Here is a 10,304-nt window from a genome sequence, read left to right on the forward strand (position 1 = left end):
GGAAACCTGAACAGATTTATCATGTAAATCTGATAAAGCCCTGGAAGGATCGGTCTGCCTTGTCAGCGGAGCTGACCCGTTCTGTCTGCTCGCATACCGTACCGGAGGTACGGGTTGCAGAGACTCTCTCGGAGCGGCAAAAGACGGAAGTCAGGCAGTTTCTACTTCACAACCAAAAGTTTTTCTCAGAAAAACCCGGGCAGACTATGCTAATGAAACATGACATCGTAACGGAACCTGGTGTCACAGTTCACGTAAAGCCCTACCGAATCCCGGAAGCGCGCCGTGAAGCCGTTTCCCGAGAAGTGAAGGCAATGTTAGAGTTAGGAGTCATTGAGGAATCGCACAGTGCGTGGTCCAGCCCGATTGTGCTAATTCCTAAACCGGACGGCACCATCCGCTTCTGCAATGACTTCAGGAAACTGAATGCGGTCTCAAAATTTGATGCCTACCCCATGCCCCGGGTCGACGAGTTAATAGATCGGTTAGGAAAAGCCCGGTATATTACGACCCTAGACCTAACAAAGGGGTATTGGCAGATCCCTCTGGTGGAGGCTGCCAGAGAAAAGACGGCATTTGCTACACCGGAAGGTTTATTTCAGTATGTGTATATGCCGTTTGGACTGCACGGGGCACCGGCGACCTTCCAGAGACTGATGGATCGAGTCTTGAGGCCACATAGGCGGTATGCTTTGGCCTATTTGGATGACATTGTCATTTACAGCTTGGACTGGGAGACTCATCTCCAGAAAGTACAAGCTGTGATTGATGACCTGTGGGAGGCAGGTCTAACCGCGAACCCCAAGAAATGTCACATCGGGCTAGAAGAAGCCCGGTATTTGGGGTATGTAATTGGGAGGGGTGTTGTTAAACCCCAGGTTGATAAGATTCAGGCGGTTCAGGACTGGCCACAACCTGTCAACAAGAAGCAGGTGCAAGCCTTCCTGGGGATCGCCGGTTATTATCGCCGGTTCATACCCAATTTTGCAGCCATCGCTACCCCCCTGACGGATCTTACAAAAGGGAAAGACTCCGTCATGATTAAATGGAGCTTAGCGGCTGAAGAAGCCTTCCATAGCCTAAAACGGGCACTTTGCTCTCAGCCCGTACTGGTGACTCCGGACTTCCGCAGTGAGTTTGTGGTACAAACGGATGCCTCTGATACCGGTATCGGGGCTGTACTCTCACAAGTGAGGGACGGAGTGGAACACCCAGTCCTCTATCTCAGCAGGAAGCTGGATAAACACGAGCTAAGGTATGCAGTCGTAGAAAAAGAGTGTCTCGCCATTAAGTGGGCTCTAGAGGCCCTCAAGTATTACCTGGTGGGCTGAAAGTTCAGGCTGATCACTGACCATGCCCCTCTCAAGTGGATGCACTTGAACAAGGAACGGAATAGCCGGGTGACCCGGTGGTTCCTTGCCCTGCAGGCCTACACTTTTACGGTGGAGCACCGCCCAGGGGTACAAATGGGAAATGCAGATGCCCTGTCCCGAGTGCACTGTTTGGCGGGTGTCATTGCTTGACCGGAATGGTCTGAGCAGAAGGGGGGGATATGTGAGAATCATGTGGGAATAGTGGATGAGGGCAGGTATATCTCACCCAGATTCCTTTCCTATGTGGCCTAGTCTGGTCAGTATCGCACCTGCTTACTAATGGATAATGGGAGGTCTATATAAAAGGATGCAAGGTGGTTGTGTGAGTGTCTCAGCCTGGGTGGGAACACAGAGAGCCTGTCTGTGTGAGAGACACACGTGAGTGGAAGCAGTGCCCACTGCAACTGTGGTTTGGCTGGACGGGAGAAGCCCGCCAGTTGGTAGTTAGGTTGTCCATTGTTTAGTTAGTGCCGGACAGGCAAGGATTTGTTTTATGTTTTATTTCCCTTTGCATTGCTTTCACCGTTAATAAACCTGACCCAGGGTCAGTTACACCCGAATCCCAGCTCTGCGCCTGAGTTTCATGCTGAATGCACATGACCTTTGACCCCAGCAAAGGCGATCCCGGAGTGTTTTATCACACCAGGGAGCAACGTCAGGAGTTCAGAAGGCGTAATAAGCTGTGTTTTTTTTTGTGGAGATGCCTCGCATATTATTTCTGTCTGTCCTAAATGAGAGAAAAGTTTTGCACACACGTTTTCTGTGGGTGGTGTTCAACCTAAGTTTCTTCTGGCAATTACTCTGATCTGCTCCCTGTCCACATTTTCCGCCAAGGTTTTTGTGGATTCGGGAGCAGCCCTGAACCTAATGGACTTGGATTTTGCTAAATGTTGTGGATTTCCGATGACACCTCTGCGGACGCCTATCCCTTTGAGAGGGATTGATGCCACTCCTTTGGCGAAAAATAAACCTCAGTTTTGGACCCAGGTGGTAATGCGGGTCGCCCCAGACCATCAAGAAAATTGCAGATTTTTGGTGTTGCATAATTTGCATGATACCATTGTTCTGGGGTTTCCCTGGTTGCAAATTCATAATCCAGTTTTGGATTGGAAATCTGTGTCTGTGGTGAGTTGGGGTTGTCGGTGTGCCCTTAGTGAGGCTCTGGTTTTTTCCACCTCTCCTCAGTCGCATGATGTTCCTGACTATTTGGCGGACTTTTATGATGTATTTAGTGAGAATGAGTCTGCGTCTTTGCCTCCTCATAGGAGTTATGACTGTGCAATTGAACTGAGCCCGGGGTGTAAATTTCCCAAGGGTCGGCCCTTCAATTTATCTGTACCCGAGCACGAGGCTATGCGATCCTATATTAAGGAGGTGTTGGAGAAGGGTCATATTAGACCATCCTCTTCACCCTTAGGTGCTGGTTTTTTTTTTCGTGGCCAAAAAGGATGGTTCATTAAGGCCTTGTATTGATTATCGTGCCCTCAACAAAATTACTATTAAATATCAGTATCCCTGATTTCGGATCTATTCTCCAGAGTTAAAGGTGCTTGTTGGTTTACCAAGCTTGACCTCAGGGGGGCGTATAATCTTATCAGCATTAAGCATGGGGATGAATGGAAGACGGCGTTTAATACTCCGGAGGGACATTTTGAGTACCTGGTGATGCCTTTTGGGCTCACTAATGCCCCTTCTGTCTTCCAGTGCTTCATGAACGACATTTTCCGAGACTTTGTGGATAAATTTTTGATTATCTATCTGGATGATATTTTGATCTTCTCCAAGGATTGGGATTCTCATGTGGAACATGTTCGGACTGTGTTCCAGATCTTGAGGGAGAATTCCCTGTATGTCAAAGGATCGAAATGCCTTTTTGGGGTACAGAGGATTTCTTTTTTGGGATTTATTTTGTCTCCGTCAACTATTGAAATGGACCCGGCCAAGGTACATGCCATTTATGATTGGGTTCAGCCCACTTCTTTGACGGCCCTCCAGAAGTTTTTGAGTTTTGCTAATTTTTATCGGAAATTTATAGCAAAATTTTCTAGTATTGCCAAGCCATTGACTGATCTGGCTAAGAAGGGTGCTGATGTGTTGAATTGGTCTCCGGAGGCTGTTTCTTCCTTTCAGGAGCTGAAGCGAAGATTCACTTCTGCCCCGGTATTGCGGCAACCTGATGTCTCACTCCCGTTCCAGGTAGAGGTGGACGCTTCTGAGATTGGTGCAGGAGCTGTTTTGTCCCAAAAGGATCCTGTAACATCTAAAATGAATCCCTGTGCTTTCTTTTCCCGAAAGTTCTCTCCATCTGAACGTAACTATGATGTGGGGAATCGGGAACTGTTAGCCATGAAATGGGCATTTGAGGAGTGGAGACATTGGTTGGAGGGAGCTAAACATCAAGTCGTGGTCCTCACTGACCACAAGAATTTGATTTACCTGGAGTCGGCCAAACGCTTGAACCCTAGACAGGCTAGGTCGGCCTTGTTTTTTTACACGTTTTGATTTTGTGGTCTCTTTTCTTCCTGGCACTAAGAATGTCAAGGCTGACGCTCTCTCTAGGAGCTTCTTTGCTGATTCTCCTGTGGTGACCAAGCCTGCTACCATCTTAGGCGAAGGGGTAGTTCTTTCTGCCATCTCGCCCGATTTGAGACGTGCTCTGGAAGAGTTCCAGGAGGACAAACCTGAGCGTTGTCCCAGGGGAAAGTTGTATGTTCCTGACCAGTGGAAGAAGAGTGAAGTTCATTGCTCTGCATTGGCTGGTCATCCAGGTATTTTTGGTACTAGAGATCTGGTGAGTCGGTATTTTTGGTGGCCCGCCTTGTCTCGTGATGTCAGGAATTTTGTGCAGTCCTGTGGGACTTGCTCCTGGTCTAAACCTTGTTCTCGCTCTAGTGGGTTGTTGATGCCTTTGCCGGTCCCCAGGAGGCCATGGACCCATATTTCAATGGATTTCATCTCTGATATGCCTGTCTCTCAGAGAATGACTGTTATTTGGGTGATTTGTGATAGGTTCTCTAAGATGGTTCATCTTGTACCACTCCCTAAGTTGCCATCTTCCTCTGAGTTGGTGCCCCTGTTTTTGCAACAGGTGGTTCGCTTGCACGGGATTCCTGAGAACATTGTATCTGACAGGAGTTCAGTTTGTGTCTAGATTTTGGAGGACTTTCTGTTCCAAGCTGGGAATTCAGTTGTCCTTCTCCTCTGCTTTTCACCCTCAGACCAATGGGCAGACGGAGAGAACAGACCAGACCTTGGAGTCGTATTTGAGATGTTTTATTTCCGCTGATCAGGATGATAGGGTTTCATTTTTGCCCTTGGCCGAATTTGCTTTAAATAATAGAGCTAGTTCTGCCACTTTCATGTCACCTTTTTTTTGTAACTTTGGGTTTCATCCTCGATTTCTCTTCAGGGCAGGTGGAGCCTTCTGCCTGCCCAGGTGTTGACACTGAGGTGGAGAGAATGCACCAGATCTGGGACCAAGTGGTGGATAAGTTATCTCTCTCCCAAGAAAAGGCCCAGCGGTTTTCCAACCGACATAGGACCACTGGTCCCCAGTTTAAGGTTGGTGATATGGTTTGGTTATCATCAAAAAATATCGCTATGAAGGTGGCTTCTCCTAAGTTTAAGCATAGATTTATTGGACCTTACAAGATTTTGGAGATTATTAATCCGGTCTCTTTTCGTTTTGCTCTTCCTGTCACATTTAAAATCCATAATGTGTTTCATAAGTCCTTGTTGAAGAGGTTTGTTGAACCAGTAGTTCCTGGGGTGGCACCTCCGGACCCTGTATTGGTTGAAGGTAACATAGAATATGAGGTAGAGAAGATACTGAATTCCCGTCTGGCTAGACGGAGACTCCAGTATTTGGTTAAGTGGAAGGATTATGGTCAGGAGGATAATTCCTGGGTCTCTGCCTCTGATATTCATGCCAAAAGATTGGTGCGTGCCTTTCATCGGGCTCACCCTGATCGCCCTGGTGGCGTGGATGAGGGTTCGATGACCCCTCCTCAAGGGGGAGGTACTGTTGTGAGTTCATTTTCCCCTTCACCATTGAGGTCTGATGAACTCCCTCTTCTGGTGAAGGAAGGTAGTGAGGCTGATTACCAAGCACCTGGGTATGATGATGACGACTGGGTGACGGGAATTGCTGACTGGATATAAGGCAGCCGATGCCCTTCTGCCTTGCTGGTGATCTCTCTGAGGGATTCTAGGAGACCAGTCTGATTCCTGCTCCTCAAAAGCTAAGTTTTCTGCACTGCTTTTTGCATTTGTGTTTTGTTTTGCCTTGTTTTTCTGAATTTCTTCCATGCCCTGCTGGGGTGAGTTGAATTCCTTTTTGCTCTGTCTTCAGAAAATACCTGAGTGCTGATATAGTGTTTTTGAAGTCTAGCGTCTTCAGGGCCTTTTTCCCTATCAGCCTGTTGGCCCTTGTTTTGATAGGGTTTTTGGCGGATTGCAGACAGCAGCTTTCCTATCCTGTCCTATTTAGTTAGCCTGGGCCCCATCATTTGCTCAGCCAATCTTTCTATCTGTGTGAGTGTTTTTTCATCTTGCTTCACCGTCATTATATGTTGGGGGCTGCCTATTGCTTTGGGGTCTGCTCTGGGGCAGTTTAGATTTCCCTTTCTGTCTTTAGGCTATGTAGTTCTCCGGCTGTGATCGAGGGGTCTAGGGCACCGTAGGAACCCCCCACAGCTACTGCTAGTTGTTGTTGATAGGTTCAGGGGTCTGCAATCTGATAGCTGCCAACTTCTCTGGTTTTCTGGACTTAGCTAGTATTTCTGTTTTTGCCTCCTACGGTGACTCATTCATAACAGGTGAGCGAAAAACAAAAATGCAAAACCGAAAAAAGCTCTGGTCATGAAGGGGTTAAAGCCATGCTCAAGCTTCAATTGTTATGTGCAGAGATTAGCAAGAATACCGACGGGTGTGTTGGAGCTGGTATCCCACAACTGGCCTCTGCTGCTCACAAAGCCTTGCCACCATGTGCAATGTGGAGTTCCAGTGCGTGGTCACGTCACACACCAGTCGGTGAGCTGGCGCTTGCATGAGATAACAGCACAGTTATAGATGGTGACTTACAGATGACGTTCTTTCTGATGGAATCGTTCACTTTTTCCATCTTTCCCATTTGGCCCAGACCGACATGACGACTTCTCCAACCAGGACTCAGCTGCAGAGATTACAACAAAGACACATTTCACTTCTCATATTTCCAGCCCCATCACCATCTAATCCCAACCTGCACAAACTCCTCATCCTGCTGATAGCCCAATACTGAGCATCTGCTGCTGTTTGTGTCCCTATTACTGTACCTGATACCCCAATACTGAGCCACTGATGCCATATGTGTTCCTATTACTGTATCTGCTCTGTGGAACAGTGTGCCTCTAGATGGTTAAAAAAGACCTCTAGCATATAGTAACGCCATTTGCAAGTGCCCTAAAAAACAGTGTCCACATTTTGCCCCCTAGAAACCTAGAAAGCAATAATGCATAAAAGTCTGAGGGCACCACAAATTAATACTAGGGATCACTAGCCTCCAGACCCGGATTGGTAATATGCCCAACCGGGCATTTTCCCGCTGGACCGCTGTCATGTGGGCCGCGGGCGGCAGCGGCCGCTTGCCAACTGATGCGGTCACTGGCCTGGCTGTTGTTCCTGCCGCCAATGGCGGTTATAGATTCCAACTCTCCTGGGATTTTTCTGTCCCGCACTGCAGGGAGATAAGCCGCCACGCCCCGGCCACATCCATTTCTCAAATAGTCACACCTATGTCCACGCCCAACCGCACCCATTTAGCACTGCTGATCACACTGACTGGTACTGAGGGCACAGTGGCTGGCATTATGGGCACACTGACTGGCACTAAGGAAGAGAGAAAACAGAGAGAGAGAGAAAAAAGAACACAGAGAGAGAGAAAGAAAGGAGAGCGAGGGAGAAAGAAAGAACAGGGAGAGAAAGAAGTTAGTATGATGGTTCAGAATTGGCACCAGTTTCATTGCTTGAGGACTCTCATTTGCTTAACTGTGCACACAGCTGTGGACAGGCACTCTCTCCCACCAATAAGAACTGTTCCTGAGCTGTGCAATGGCGACTGTAAGCCGAGTTCTTTTTTGATGATGTCACATGACAAGCCAATCACAGTAATGACACTACCCACATGGCTATGGCATTACAGTGACTGGCAAGCAATCCTTGCATGCTTATTGGCTGTGTAACAGACATCAATCATGCAGGGCGGGGAATCGAGTTTCAAATTAGAGCACCGACTCATGCTCGCCGAGTGTCAAGCACCCAGATACTCCAGTGACATACGAGTATCACCGAGCACGTTTTGCTAACTCTAGTATAGGCATACTGTGGCAATTTCGGAGACAAAGCCCAAGAAGAAAACAAAATCAGCATAAACCTTATAGGGAATAGAGTTGTCTGTGGAATGGCCACAATGTGAATGTGTTCTTACACACTGCATGTATACAGGGCTGAACCTAGCTTCTCTGCTGCCTGAGGCGAACTGCAAAATGGCACCCCCCGTAGTAAAATCAGTACAACTAAATCTGGTTTACTCTTACTAGCCTAACCTGACACACATGTAAAATACACACACTTTTAAATAGGAATATATTTGAAACATCACATCCATCTTCACTCTTCTTCAGGGACTCAACGCCGCCTGAGGCGAAGTGATTCAACTTGCTTCATTTTAGGTGCGCCCCTGGCCAGGGAACAGTGCTTACTGTAGCACTTCTTCCCCGGCCGATGTCCGTGTGTTACTGATGCGGCACATGGGCGACACACAGTTGCCACACGTATTACACACATGGACACGGATATCTCCAGTACTGGTTTTTCCGGTACTGGAAATATCAGGATGTGTGAAGCCAGCCTAAAGCCACATTCACGCGTTCAGTATTTGGTCAGTATTTTGCATCAGTATTTGTAAGGCCAAATCAGGAGTGGGTGATAAATCCAGAAGTGGTGAGGTGTTTTTATTATACTTTTCCTCTGATTGTTCCACTCCTGGTTTTGGCATACAAATACTGAGGTAAAATACTGAGCGTGTGAATGTGGTCTGATAGCGTGTTTCTGTTACTTCTGACTTCCCGCAGACAGAAGTTGCAGTCACAAGATGGCGCCGATAATAGGTGAAGACGACAGCAGGGAGTATAGGAACATGGCAGGGACCTTAGGTTAGAAGCACCACTCCAGAGTAACCCCCCCAAAAAAATACACAAAGTGGTGCTAAGGCTACTTTCACACTTGCGTTTTTTTGCGGTGCATTTTTTGCACACACAAACGCATGAAAAAATGCATCATGAGTTTGTGCGTTTTTTGCGGGTTTTGGTGCATTTTTTTAAAAACACGCACGTATGCGCACCCATTGACTATAATGGGTGTTTTGCTGTAAAAAACGCATTGCGTGCGTATGCGTTTTTTGGGGCAAGTCGGCGCACAAAAAATGCAACAGGATGCATTTTGTGCGTCCGAGTGCACACTACAAAAAAACGCATGCGCATACAAACGCGTACAAACGCATGTGTATGCGCACCTATGAGCACCCATGTAAAAGATAGGGGGGAAAAACTCGTGCTTTTTTTGCGCTAAAAAACGCAAGTGTGAAACCAGCCTTAGAATGCAGAATCCAGCATTAAATCCACCAAAAATACATACACTGGGAAACCAAAAAAATACAGCAATGACCCAATAATCGGAGCAGATTGTTAAGAACAAAAAATATATATATATTGAAGACGAAATGTGGAAAAACACAGTGTTTCTGCATTTGGGACCATGGCACAGGGGACCAACAACCTGGATATATCGGCAGTACCCAGGGTGTATGATTTGGGGCCATTTTGCTTACACAAATTATTTGTGAATAAAACTGGTGATAAATCTTATAAATCAGTGCTTAATAATAGTGTCACAAATGCTGTAAGAACAATGGAGATTCCTCCTGCTTTGTTCCGGCTCTGCACCTTCCTGGGAGCAAACATTTCACACAGATAGGGCTGCCACTAGGAATTTTGGGGCCCCATACTGACAAAATTTTCAGTGCCTCCTTGAAACTCTGCCCAAGCTCCAACCCAACTATGCCTCCACCCCTCGAACTGTCCACAGTGCCACCGCTCTCTCTTGGAAAAACTCCATTTCTCACCTATCACACATTAAGGATATATGCACACATTGCAGATTCTGCTGCGTTGTACAGTACCAATAAAGTGGATGAGAATTGAAAAACGCTGTCCACATGCTGCAGATTTTTCTGCGCGGATTTTCTGGTGATATAAATCCACAGCATGTCAATTCTTTGTGCAGATCCGCAGAATTTTGAGACCTGTCAAAACGCCTGTCAAATTTTGAGACCTGTCAAAACGCAGGGGAAATCCACACAAAATCTCCACTAAATCCACAGGTAAAACGCAGGTCATTTGACCTGCGGATTTACCTGCAGATTTAGCCAAATCTGCATGGAAAAATCCGCAGGGTAATCCGCAACATGTGTACATACCCTTACAGTTCCCATCACCAGATCACACATATATTCAGCAGCTTTTGCTTTGGCCAAAATATTTTTTAAGCCACCACCACAACAAGGTAGACTCTTTTAGCCGGGCCCTACTCTACACTAACCTATTAAACATTTGTTAAAATATCCAAAAGAATTTAAGCATAGTTTTATTTATTTTTCAATTTTTAAAATGATCAATAATGTTACATACAGGGGACAAATACCACCACACCATGACCAAACCATATATTACCACCCCATAGTGACCTATAATACCACATACAGTACAAGGAACAAATACCACCACACCATGTCCAGACAACATATTACCACCACATAGAGACCTATAATACCACATACAAAGAACAAATACCCCCACACCATGACCAGACACCATATTACCACCAGTGGGACCG

This window comes from Dendrobates tinctorius, unplaced genomic scaffold, assembly GCF_039654945.1.
Source record: "Dendrobates tinctorius isolate UK_male_01 unplaced genomic scaffold, ASM3965494v1 ptg000135l, whole genome shotgun sequence".
NCBI classification, from domain to species: Eukaryota; Metazoa; Chordata; class Amphibia; order Anura; family Dendrobatidae; genus Dendrobates; species Dendrobates tinctorius.